The sequence below is a fragment of the Nycticebus coucang genome, chromosome 21 (genome assembly GCF_027406575.1).
Source record: "Nycticebus coucang isolate mNycCou1 chromosome 21, mNycCou1.pri, whole genome shotgun sequence".
Classification (NCBI taxonomy): Eukaryota; Metazoa; Chordata; class Mammalia; order Primates; family Lorisidae; genus Nycticebus; species Nycticebus coucang.
Genome location: NC_069800.1, coordinates 3,265,324 through 3,277,919, shown reverse-complemented (window position 1 = coordinate 3,277,919; position 12,596 = coordinate 3,265,324). Strand labels below are relative to the sequence as shown.

At 45.0% G+C, this 12,596-nt stretch overlaps 1 pseudogene; it reads right to left on the bottom strand.

The window, feature by feature from the left end:
• LOC128574182 (seizure 6-like protein) overlaps positions 1-10,217 on the bottom strand; it is an 82,176-nt pseudogene extending 71,959 nt beyond the window's left edge.
• Positions 10,218-12,596: the final 2,379 nt, after the last annotated feature.

Below are 12,596 nucleotides of genomic sequence, written 5' to 3'. Positions count from 1 at the left end.
GTGAAAGCCCCGAACCATGACCAGGTTTTCAAGTCTTGAGATCCATTTCTGTTTTTTAGATCAAAGAAGCTTAAAAAAATGTTTTCGGCCCAAGAACATGTCCTTTGGTTTCCCCTCCATTTTCAGAAGAATACAAGGATGGAATACAAGGATGAAAAATTGAACAGGTAGTTTGGAGCCATCTCGCAGAGGGTTAAAGAAGTTTGTAGGTTCCACAAGAGCTGGGACTGTTATTTTGTTTGTTTTTCATCATACCAGCAGAAGCCAGAAGAGCCCATAGGATATGATCAGTAAATATTTATTAAATAAACAGAAACCATTAATTTTGAAAAAGAGGTAAAAAGAGACTGGAGGTGTTAAGTCACTTGCTCAAGGACACATAGCCAGTGAGTGGAGCAGATGGTACTTGAGCTCGGTCTGCCTCGCTCCAGAATCTGTTATGGAAGCCTCTGCTTCACCCTGTATCTCCTGATGATACTCTGTTGATCCAGAAAGGTGCATGAAACATTGTGGGTTCCTCATAAATGTTCATTGATTGAAAGAATGAATGTTTTTGTTTTTTTTTTCTTGTCCTCTGGCACAAGTTCAAAGCTTGACACATGACAGGCACTCATTAAATGTTTGTTGAATGACTGTATGATTGAATAGGGCTGTGATAGGAGGAAAGGGTAGATAGCCGTCCTGTGTGCTTCAAACTCTGCTGTGACAGTCAGCAAAGCCATTGCCAAGAAATGCCACACTTCTCTCAGGATCACAGACAGCATGAGGTTACTCTCCAGGCTGTTTATTTTTAGGTGGAGAGATTGTCCTCTCAAGCAAGCTAGTTCTAGGTTCAACCCTTGCTTGTGCTAGTTATTTGCTGTGGCTTTAGGACAAGTCACTTAAGTTCTATGAATTGAGTTTACCCATATGAGGTGAGTAAAATGGTGGTAATTATTCCACCCTCCTTACAGGACTGCTGCGAGAAATCAATGAAATGATGTGTACAGAGAGCTTGCTACCATTCCTGGCACAAAGGAGGTGGTCAAAATGCTGCCAGCATTATTGCCCTGTGGCTTGAGAGCTGAAGATGGAGGGCACTGCCTCTGGTGGGGGGTGCCAGCCATCTGTCCACCCGAGCTGCTGATCATTTCCTGCCTTTCTGCCCCCTTTTGGCCTTATTAAGCCAATTGATGGCTCTGTCTGGCTTCAGTTTGCCAGCCATGGCTCCCCATCCATCTTCCTTAGCACAAATTGAGGCTTAATTCTTCTCTGATTTTGCACATAGGTAAAAATTAACATGAGACAGGCAGGGAGACTAACTGCCCTATGGTCTGAATTTGCTTTTTGTTAAACAAACCAAAAAAAAAAAAAAAAAAAGTGAAGTTCTGAAGGGCCTTGGGGGAACAATATTGCCACAATGAAATCTCAGAATTTATGATCAGCTCTCATTTACTTTTTGAATTCCGCTTGACTGTAAATGCCTGGAGAGCAGAATTTATGTTTTATTATTTCCAGTATTCTCTCTCTGCCAGCATAGCCTGGCACATATTAGGTGCTCAATTAACATGCAAAACCTATACTCTCTCAACCACTATCAGGATTGTTGAAAATCTAAAAAGATTTTTGCTTTCTTGATAGCTGAAGATGGTTGAGGCTGGGCCCACTAGTGCAAGGACAGATTTCTGCAGCCTAGAGCTTCTTAAACTTTAATTTGCACATGAATCATCCAGGGGGCATGTTAAAATAAAAATCCTGACTGTGTGCATGGCTTATGCCTTGAATCCCGGCACTTTGGGAGACTGAGGCAGGAAGATTGCTTGAGGCTAGAGATTCCATACTAGCCTGGGCAGGATAGAAAGACCTTGTCTCTACAAAAAAAAATAAAATAAGAAAAATTAGTCAGGAGTGATGTTATGTTCCTATAATCCTAGCTACTTGAAAAGCTGAGGCAGGAGGTTTGCTTGAACCCAGGAGGTCACAGCTGCCAGATCTTGCCGTGCACTCCAGCCTTGGTGACAGAGCAAGACCCTGTCTCTAAAAATAAAATAAGATAAAATAAAATAAAGTATCCTAATTCAGTCGATCATTCATGGGGCCCAGGATTCTGCATTAATAATCTCATCAGTCTGAGGACCATACTGAGTAGTGAAGGGATAAGGGAAAGCGCTCAGGAGAAAAGGATGCTGTACGGAGTCCTGCCACTTTAACCAGGAGACTTCTCCCTGAACCTCATTCTCTTCAACTGTCGAGGGGCAACCCTTCCTCCCTGAGCTCAAGTGAAATAGCAGCTGCTGTTGTCTTAACTGATTTCCACAGACCTATTCTGACCGCCTCAACCCTCTGTTTTCCACATAGAAGCCAGAACAATCACTCCTCTGCTTACGTGTTTACAGATTCCTCCTTCCGGTTGCTCACATCCTCTTGGGATTTAGGAAGCAATACGGTTGTTGCCCACGGCTCCACCTCCTATCCTGCCATTTTTACCTACAGTTTCACCAGATTGGTACTTTCTTTTTTAACTTCCTCAAACTTACCAAATGCCTTCTCACCTCTGAACCTTTCCTAGTCTGGTTCTTCTGCCTGGACTAATCATTTCCATTCTGCATCTACAGTTCAGTCTGATGATCTCCAACTTAACTTCCAGATCGTGGTTTAAGAGTCTTCTCATTGGGTGACCCTTCCCTGACCCTTCACACATCACCTGGTGACCCTTCCCTGACCCTTCACACGTCACTGTCCTTGTCCCAGGTCGGGCCCCATCGCCATTTTCTCCCCGCATGCCTTTTCTCCATTGTAACGCCTCTCACAATTACACCCATGTCTCCTCTGTGCTTGCTTACTCTGCTGCATTCCGCCCTGTGAACGTCCGCCCCGGTACGTAGCACAGTCTGTTAGCATCACATCTGCCCCCTTGTTTAGTCATTTACACACACTATATCCTCATCTCGACCAGACACTCTGTGGGGGCAGGGTCCCTGCAGTAGCTGTAGAACCCAGGCAGTGTCTGGCAGCCAACAGTCACCCAGTGGAAGTTTCTTGAATGATTACATAGATCCACATAGAAAAGTCTTCGAATGACAAAGAAGCAGCAACATATGCTTAAAATTCCTCTGCCTTGAAGTCTCAGATTCTATCTGCAAACCCAGAAGGCTTTTTCCTTATTAGAGAGCATCAGACTGCATTAGCAGGCTAACCGCAACAATTTCTGTCTGGTGATTTTGAGCAAGTGACTTCACCTTCACAAGCCTCATCTGTAAAATGGGGATAGTGGCTCCCATCACATAGGTTTTCTGTGAGAACCAAGTGCAGCTCCTAGTATGATGCTTGCCTCATATTGGCTGAGCTAAGAAAATGGCAGCAGTCACAGGCAAAGCACAAGAAACAAAAGAAAAAATAATTAATTTTATTAAAATTAAAACCTTTTAGCATCAAATGATGCTATCAAGAAGTTATGACACAGCCCACAGAATGGATCAAAATATTTGCAAATCAGATAGCAAATCATCCCTAATATGTAAAGAAGGTTTACCTCCCAACAACAAAAATAACCCAATTAAAAAATTGGCTAAGGACTCAAATAGACGTTTCCACAAAGAAGACATCCAAATGGCCATCAAGCACATCAAAAGATGGTTGACATTAGTCATCAGAGAAAAACAAATCAAAACCAGGATGCACTACCTTCATACCCACTAGGATGGCTATAGTAAAAACAACATGGAAAATAACAAGTGTTGGCAAGGATGTGGAGAAATTGGTAGTCCTGTACATTGCCAGTGAGAAAATAAAATGGTGCAGGCCAGGCACAGGGACACACACCTGTAATCCTAACACTCTGGGAAGCTAAGACAAGAGGATTAACCCACGAGCTTGAGGTTGCAAGGAGCTACAATGACACCACTGCAGTCTGCCTGGGGTGACAAAGTGAGACTCTATCTCAGAAAAAGAAAAGAAAAGAAAAGAAAGGTGCAGTTGCTGTGGAAAACATTTTGATGGTTCCTCAAAAAGCTAAACACAGAATTATCAGATGACTCAGAAATTCCATATCCTTAAGAAAGATGAAATCTATATCCTCACAAATACGTGCGAATGTTCATAGCAGTTGTTCATAGTAGCTAACTAGTGGGAACAACTCAAATGTATCTATTAATGAATGAACAGAGAAAATGTGGCAAAGTAGGTTATTATTCAGCCATAAAAGGGACTGAAGCTCTGATACACGCCACAATGGGCATGAACCTTGAAAACACAAGGGTAAGTGAGAGAAACCAGACACAAAAGTCACATATTGTATGGCTCCTTTACACAAACGTTCCCAATAGGCTGATCCCTGGAGATGGAAAGCAGACTGGTGGCTGCCAAGGTTGGGGGTGGGGTTGGGGAGTGACTGCCAAGGGTCACAGAGTTTCTGTTTGGGATGCTAAAGGTATTTTACAGCAAGTAGCGGTGGTGGTCGCACAATATTGTCAACATGTGGAATGTCTTTAATGGTAAATTTCAAGTTATGTGTATTTTGCTTCAATAAAAAAATTTCAAGGGCAGCAGTCATCTGTATTGGGAGCCGTCTGTTCCCCTGGGCTGAGAGCCATTCCCTGAGGTCACTTCTGAGGTCCTGGGGGTTGGTCTTCCCCATGAGTTTGGTCCATCTGAGGCTGGCATGTACCTGAGCAGATGGGCTCCGGGCTGCTCCAGTGGGGCTTGGGGCATTGATGCACGTCAGTGTCTGGCACCCTGGAGCTCATAGCCCAGGTGGCAGTGGAAGTGGGCCATGCCGCCCGAGTGTAGGTCCATCACCGTGACATCCCCGGAGTTGGGCCGCCGGGGGAAGTTGCAGCTCAGCATGAAGGCTGGGAAGAAATGCAAAGGCAGGCCACGTTATCCCTCTGAAGAGGAGGCCACGAACATGGCCTGCAGCCTGGGGCCAGATTGTGCTGAGGTGGAAAGATGAGGCCGCTGGGGACTGCAGAGCACCAGAGGATGGGATTTTTGATCACAGGGCGCTGAAGCTGCCAGGTGAGCACTTTCCTGGGGTTCAAAACTTCCCATCTTGACTAAATAGGGACAGTAGGTTTGGAGTGAAAAGTGAGTCCCCATGCCTCATTTGAGCCTCTCTCTACGGGGAGATAGAATGGCCTTATCTTTGGAAACATGAGAAGAAGGATCACTCAGAAAGGTTGGCCCACCCGCACCCACATCTTGGGTATTTGTTTTAAAATGTAGGCATTTGAGGTCGGGTGTGTTAGCTCAAACCTGTAATCCCAACACTTTGGGAGGCTGAAGTGGGAGGATTGCTTGAGGTCAGGAGTTTGAGACCAACCTGAGCAATACAGTGAGACTCCTGTCTCTACAAAAATAGAAAAATTAGCTGGACATGGTGGTACACACCAGTGCTTCCAGCTACTCAGGAGGCTGAGGCAAGAGGATCCCTTGAGTCCAAAAGTTTGAGGTTGCAGAGCTATGGTGACACCACTGCACTCTAGCTTGGGTGACAGAGACTCTATCTCAAAAAAAAAAAAAAAGTAGGTATTTGGACCAGCCCTTGAGGAAAAATGCCCAAGGATGTGAAAACTTAAAACAACTGACCTAGTACATGGTGGGGGGAGGGGGAAGGGGAGAGCAGAGAGAGGGAAGGAGGGAAGGGGCTGGCAGTGGGACATGATTATAAGGGGGACCTTGCCTAACAAATGCCATCAGTGCAACCTGGTTCTTTGTACCCTCAATGAATCCCCAACAATAAAAAGAAAAAAACCCATCACTGGCGTGGGAGGTAAGTGCTTGGGCTTTGGAAGGAGACCAACAGGAGCTTATATTCCCTTTCTATCACTTGGAATCCATGTGACCTTGAAACAAGGACTCAGTGCCCTGAACGTCACTGTCTTTATCTTTCTGATGGAGCTGAGAATTTCCCCCACCTCACAGATGGTAGTGGGAACTGAAAGCCATAATGCCGAAAAAGTGCCTCCTTAGCACAACATCCAGCACATGACACTCACAGGACATGGGGGTGGGACAAGGGCGTGCAGTCCATGTCGAGCCCCTCAGTTTTCAAAACAGAACATCAGGTTTATCCTAGCTTCACCCTAGACCATGGTCTGAATTCTCCTACAGCCTAGAATATCTGATTAATTAGGAGGCATAAATTCAAGTTCATGGCTCAACAAGTTATTATTATGATTATTATTTCATCTTTAAATTTCCACCACCAGCAAAGAGCAACATTGAAAAGTTGTGGTAAAGAGAACACACCCACACGTAGTCATCTGCCTGTTTCAGAAACAGGTGAGAGAAAAGTAAAAAAATTTTTTTTTCCAGATGTTAATTTGATACAAATGTGAATGGTTCCCCGTATCCTGATGTAATTCCAGCCCTTTGGGAGGCTGAGCTGTGAGGATGGCTCACGACTCCACTTTCCATTCAGTTCTTTTGGTGGCTGGCAAGTCTAAGGGGAGCTCCTGATTGAGAGAAGGGAGACCTGAGATCTGCCCAGGAGCCAATGGGAGGGAGGGCGAGGAAGGGGAGGAAGGAAGGAAAGGGAAAAGGAAGGAAGAGAGGGACAGCAGCAGAGGAGGAAATAAAGGAAGAGGGAGGCAAAGAGAAGGAAGGAGAAAGGAAAAAAGAGAGAAGAATGAATAGAAGCAAAAGAGAGGAGACTGAGAAATAGACTACAAGGAGAGAGAGAAACATGTTGGAGGACGAAAAAAAGAGAAGGACCCTAGTGCTTCTGGCTTTTTTCCAGGAGTCTACAAACTCACTCAGGATCCACGTGCTCAATGTGGGGACCGTGAACTTGAATGGGGAAGAGTGGTTTTCTCATTTTCATTAATCTCTAAATGAATGACAGCACTTCCTTTAATTATGAATGTAGGCAAAAAACTGCAACATTTTAGCAGAACCTGTGATTTTGTCATCAAGAGAAAATCCCAGATATTTTTCATATCAGAATGAATCTCTTGACATACTTCTTAAGCTCTTTAGTACTTTGAAATTACAGTAATTATCAGAACTGCTAAGAGATATTATTATTTAATGAATTAAAAAAGAAGCACATGGATTATTATATCCTGGATTAGAACAACATTTTGACAACTGTACTTCATTATGACCATCTTCTTTTTTTTTTTTTAATTCTTGAGAAACTTTACTAAGTAGAGAATGTTCTTTAGCTCCATCCAGGTAATACAAAATGTGTAAAGTCTCCATCTTTTTTTATGGCTGAAAAGTATTCCATAGTATACATATACCACAGTTTATTAATCCATTGCTGGGTTAATGGGCACTTGGGTTGTTTTGTACATCTCTGCAATTGTGAATTAAACTACTATAAACATTCTAGTGCAAATGGCCTATGGTCAAATGATTTTCTTTCTGCTGAGCAGATACCTAATAATGGGATACTATCTTTGTCCTTTTTCTTTTTTTTTTTTTGAGACAGTCTCACCATGTTGCTTTCGGTAACATGCCATGGCATCACAGCTCACAGCAACCTTAAACTTCTGGGCTCAAATGATTCTGTTACCTCAGCCTCCCAAGTAGCTGGGATTACAGGAACCCACCACAACACCTGGCCATGACCGTCTTCTTTTAAAAATTGCATGTATTTTATTTTATGCTTTTAAAAATCTTATTCTCAGTTTCTCTGAGAAACTATTTTTTTATTTTTGCTTCTAATAAAAAATCTTTTTGAAAAATTATAAAAAAATAAAAATAAAAAAATAAAAATCTTATTCTCAGAAGAGGTTCACCAACGGACCCCTTCTGAGAATAATAGGTTTTGCCAAACTGCCAGAGGGGTCCGTTGGACAAAAAGTTTGAGAATTGGCTACAGAGGGAAACTGAGGCACACACCTATATCTCATAAGCCTTGGCCCGACCCTACCCTGGTAGTGCAGCTGGAAGGTCCCAAGGCCGTCATCCTGGAAGGTCCGGAAGTAGACATAGATGGTGTTGGTGGGGATTCAGATTACCTGTCCCTCCACCAGGAGTGTCTGGTTAGCCAGGACCATCAGGGTGGGGCCGTCCACCCCACGGATAGAGAGCAGTTCCCCCTCAGACGGGTTCACGCTCTTCACCTGGGGACACACAGGAGCACACAGGAGCTCTGAGTCGCATGTGAGACAAGGCCTCCCAGGCTGCGAAGGTATCAATGCAGCACCTGCCAACTAGCCCCATGTCCATGTGCCCCAGCCCACAGGGGCCCTGGGAGCATCAAGGCTGCTGAGGGGCTTCATCGGTCTTGTACAAGTAATAAAGGCTGAGGGGACAGTGAAACCAAGCTGTGGGGCAGACTCATTGCAAGGGACCCGTGACTCTGAGACCCCCACAGCTGCCACTTATGAGAGAGGCCCTTGACAGAAGCTCTGGCTGGTGGTGGGATTGATTCTCCTGGAGCTGCTGAATGGAGGCAGGGGTTTGATCAACTTGTGCTTAAGGTCCAGTCTCCAGGGAGACAGGAGAAAGATTCCACCAGAACGTGAGCTCCATCCACAAGGGTAGGGATTTCTTCATGGTATTCTGTGCCCCTGGTGCCTGGCACATGGTAGGTGCTCAATCAATATTTATAATACATTCTCCCCTCCTGCATGAGCTGGGAGGTGGGGAGTGAGGGCTGCGCTTCTAAGGGCCCTCTCAGGCCCCTCTTTTACCCTCCCAAATGGTGGCTACAGCTCCAGAGCAATCCATTCTTTCTTCAGAGAACTGGCCACTTGCTTTGCCATTTCCATTTTCCAGGTTTGGACGAGAAAGAAAGGAGATGCTGTAGGTATACACCATGAGGTTGGATAAATGGACTGTGTGTGTGGTGGGGGGAACTTCAGTCAGTTCCCAGTTCTCAGTTTGAAGATTTACGCCATGATGAGGGCTTGGAATTCTATCCCTTTTGCCCCTTGTCTCAGCAGGGCAAGCCTCACCCACAGCTCTTCCTCGTTTTCAAGCTATAAATCTTACTTCTGTTTCTCTTTGTTAAACTCCTCATTCGTCAAAACCCCATGAAAGCCGCCCTCCTCTGTGAGACCTCACCTGACTTCCTAGGAGCTTGCCTATTTCTCCACTGTGATTCCACAACATCCTCTATAAACACCCGCTGGAATCCTTATCAAATAGTATCTTAGGTGTTTCTATATCTCAGTCTGTGAACTCTGTTAGGGAAGGCATTGCATGGTTTTGCACAACACCACGTTGCACTGTGTGAATGAATTCTACTGTGTCTGATGAAGGGCTCCACGCAGTACTAGACATATAGTGGGTCTCTTCATTTATGGCGGGAGAAAGGGGTTTATTAAGCCCAAAAGCTGTTGGACTACAAATTTCCTCCCGTTTACTTTATTTCTGTGTATATTTATTAAGCACCTATAACGGACCAAACACCATGCAAAGCTCTGGGGACTGCAAAGAGCTTCTGAGGGGCTTAATCTGTCTTGTACAAGTAACAGAAAAGCTTTCCTAAACAATGTTCTGGTAAGGTCATACTGCCCCTTATTTTACAAGGGGGAAACTGAGGCTCAGCAAGTTGAAGTTCCTAGTCAAAGTCAAGCAATTGTAGCTGGAAGCGGTAGGACCTAAAACCTAGATGTATGGGCACTATGCCTCCCTGCTTTTTCTTTCTTCCTTTGTAGGCAAAATTTTAAGAATCAAATGAACCAAGTGGGGCTTGCTTGAGTGTGCAGGTTATATGTTTGAGAGAGAGAGAGAGAGGGCATCAAGGAACTTTCCTATTGGGTATAGTGCCTCACTATTCATCAACATGTCTCACCCATGTATTACAAGCTATTTCAGAGGGTCACTGAGTTGGGAACTCCTATTCACTCATCAAAACCCAGCCAAAACTGCCCTGGTTAAAGAAAAGAGAGCACCAAACTGGTTAGGATGGTTAACAGTAAGTCTGACTCAGACAATCCTCCATAGACTTCCTGTCAGGAGAGGCAACTGCTTCAGGCACCTCTCTGGGGTTACCTGGAGTTCCACTCCATAGCTGGTGTACACCGTCACGTTGTACGTGCACTCCAGGAAGTTGTTGAAGGGCAGCGGTGGGTAGTCACTGGAGTCAATGTACCCCTCGGGATCGGAGATACTCACACTGCAGAGAGCTGGAGGGAAGTGCTTTAATTAGGACTTGAGGAACAACTCAGACGGAAGCTCACAGAAGGGCTGGGGGGTGGGACGGGGCCTCTGTGGGGACTTGTATTTTCTGGTCCTTGCTTCTTCGGCTGTTGTTGATTCTTCAGCTCCAGAATGGACATGATAATAAAAATATCAATAATGGACAAAAGTGATCATCTACCATAATACTCCCTGCTAGGCCCCTTCTAGCTAGTCTGTAGGGAGATCCACTCATTGCACAGGATTAGTATTTCATTCCCATTTTAGGGGTAAGAACATAGATGCGCAGAGAGGGGTGTTGTCTGGGCCATGCCCACATAGTGAGCAGGATTTGGACCCATTGTGTTTGTCTAAAATCCATGTATGCTTGACAATTAGGGGTCCCTCTCTCATGTGTGAAGATGCATCCATGGAGGTGCATTTCATTAAGTCTACATTTCATTAAGAAATACACCTAAGGGTGAAAGCCAAAGCGCTCTGGAAAGGTCAGTGGCTCCCAAGCAGGCAAAAGAGTTTTGTTCCAAGATGAAGAGGTTTCAAGTCCCTCTTATTAGCTGTGTGCCCTCGGGCAGGTCGCTTGGGGTCTCATTTTTAAAATGGGGATGTTAATTCTGAGCCCAGCCCGGAGGCCAAGCTGGTAACTTGGACTTCTCTCTGCCTTCTCTCTCTGTGTGTCAAAACCTGTTCTAAGCCCTGGGGGCGTAGCTCAAAATAAGTCAGGAGAAGCCCTCCAGCAAAGAGCTTCCATTTTAGTGAACAGAAGATCCAAAACCATGTACATGAATAAGCAGACTTAAATGTAGCGTGCCTGCTATAGTTACACAATAGTCAGAGGAATGAAAAGCAGGGGAAGGAGTAGAAAACAGGGTGTGATGCTATTTTAGGTGATCACAGAAGGACTCTCTGAGCAGGTAACATTTGAAAAGGAACCTAAATAATGTGAAGACGTGAGCCAGATAACATGCAGCAAGTGTAAAGGCCCTGTGGTTGAGGCATTGTCAAGGTTCCCAGGAATAGGACAGTATAGGAGTACAGGTGAGTGCTTCAGGTATAATGTCTGGGAGGTAGCCAAGAGTCTTGGAGGCCATGGGAAATACTTGGGATTTTAAGTGTGATGGAGGCATTGGAGGGTGAGTGTGATCCGATTTATTTTTAAATAATTAATCAGACTGCTTTTTTAAGACTAGACTGCAGTATTGCCAGAGCAGAAGAAAGGGCACCAATTGGAAGCAGTTGCAGCTGTCCAGAGAGGGGTGACCCTGGCCTCTCCGGACAGCTGCAGGTGGCTGTGGAATTGCTGGGACATGCTTGTATTGGAGTTGTGTTCTGATGGGAGAACAAACAGGATATGCTGGCAGATAAAAAAATATACAAGGCCCAGTCTGTGTTAAATGTCCACTCCTTCCTTCTTGTTCTGAGGATGCATCAGTTTCTTCCTCAGAGCCTTCTAATGACCACGGGAAGAAAGCTCTTTATCCCTACAGTAAATATCCCCCGTCTGGGCTTTGCTGAATTCTTCAAGGTGTAATGATAACTTTCTGTCATTTATTGCGCTGTTTCCATGTGCTACCAAGCATAATAAATTATATACACACATCATATGTATATGCATGTGTTATGTATGTATGTGTGTGTGTTTGTGTATTTAGAGGCATAGAATTTATCACAAAAGCTGAATGAGGTAGGTGTTACCATCATATCTGTTTTGGATAATAAAATAAGAAAAAAAAAATGTATGTTCAGGCCCAGAGAGGTTTGGTAACTTCCCACAATCACATTGGAATCCAGTTGATACCAAAGCTCTTTCCACCTGGACAGACTGTCCCCCCCAACCCCATGCTCCTATTTTCCTGACCTTAGATTGTTGACCTTCTGCCTCCAGAAGGAATTCTCTGGCTTCCTCCAGCTGTGTCATCTTGCTTCTAGAGCATCCGTATGTGTGAGTTGGAGGACAGGGTTGTTAACATTTCTATGTGCCCGCAGACCCACTGGCTGGTTCTCTACAGCTGTTCCAGGGCCGGTCTCTCTAACTTGAACTGTCCCTTTCAGGTGGCAGGGATGTCCTTCCTGCCAGCTCAGGTGTGAGGGTGGAGGGAGCAGAGGCCAGGATTCAGGGAGCATGTTTTGCATTAAGGGAGATAGAGGGTTAAATAGGCAAAGTGTATTCTGAGGTCCATTTGCCAAGTGTCTCATTTTTGCTGAAAATCAGTAGCTAAAAATCAACTAACAGAATTAGCTTATTCCCTGAAAACCACCAAAGTTTGAACTGGTTGTCTCTGCCACAAAATCGTAGGCAGAGACCTCCCAGCTGCCCATCCCCCACCCAAGGGAGGTTGTGTTGGGGCAGGAGTGGGGCCTGGGACTCCCCCTCCGGCAGCAAAGCCTGCTCCCTGCGCCACACCAGGACCCATCGTGGTGACTGAAGAAGCCAATCTGGGGGTATGCTCCCAATTCCTAATCAATATTGGGCACAGCCATGTGGGATGTGGGTGGGGGAGGTTTGCAAAAAGGTCTCCACC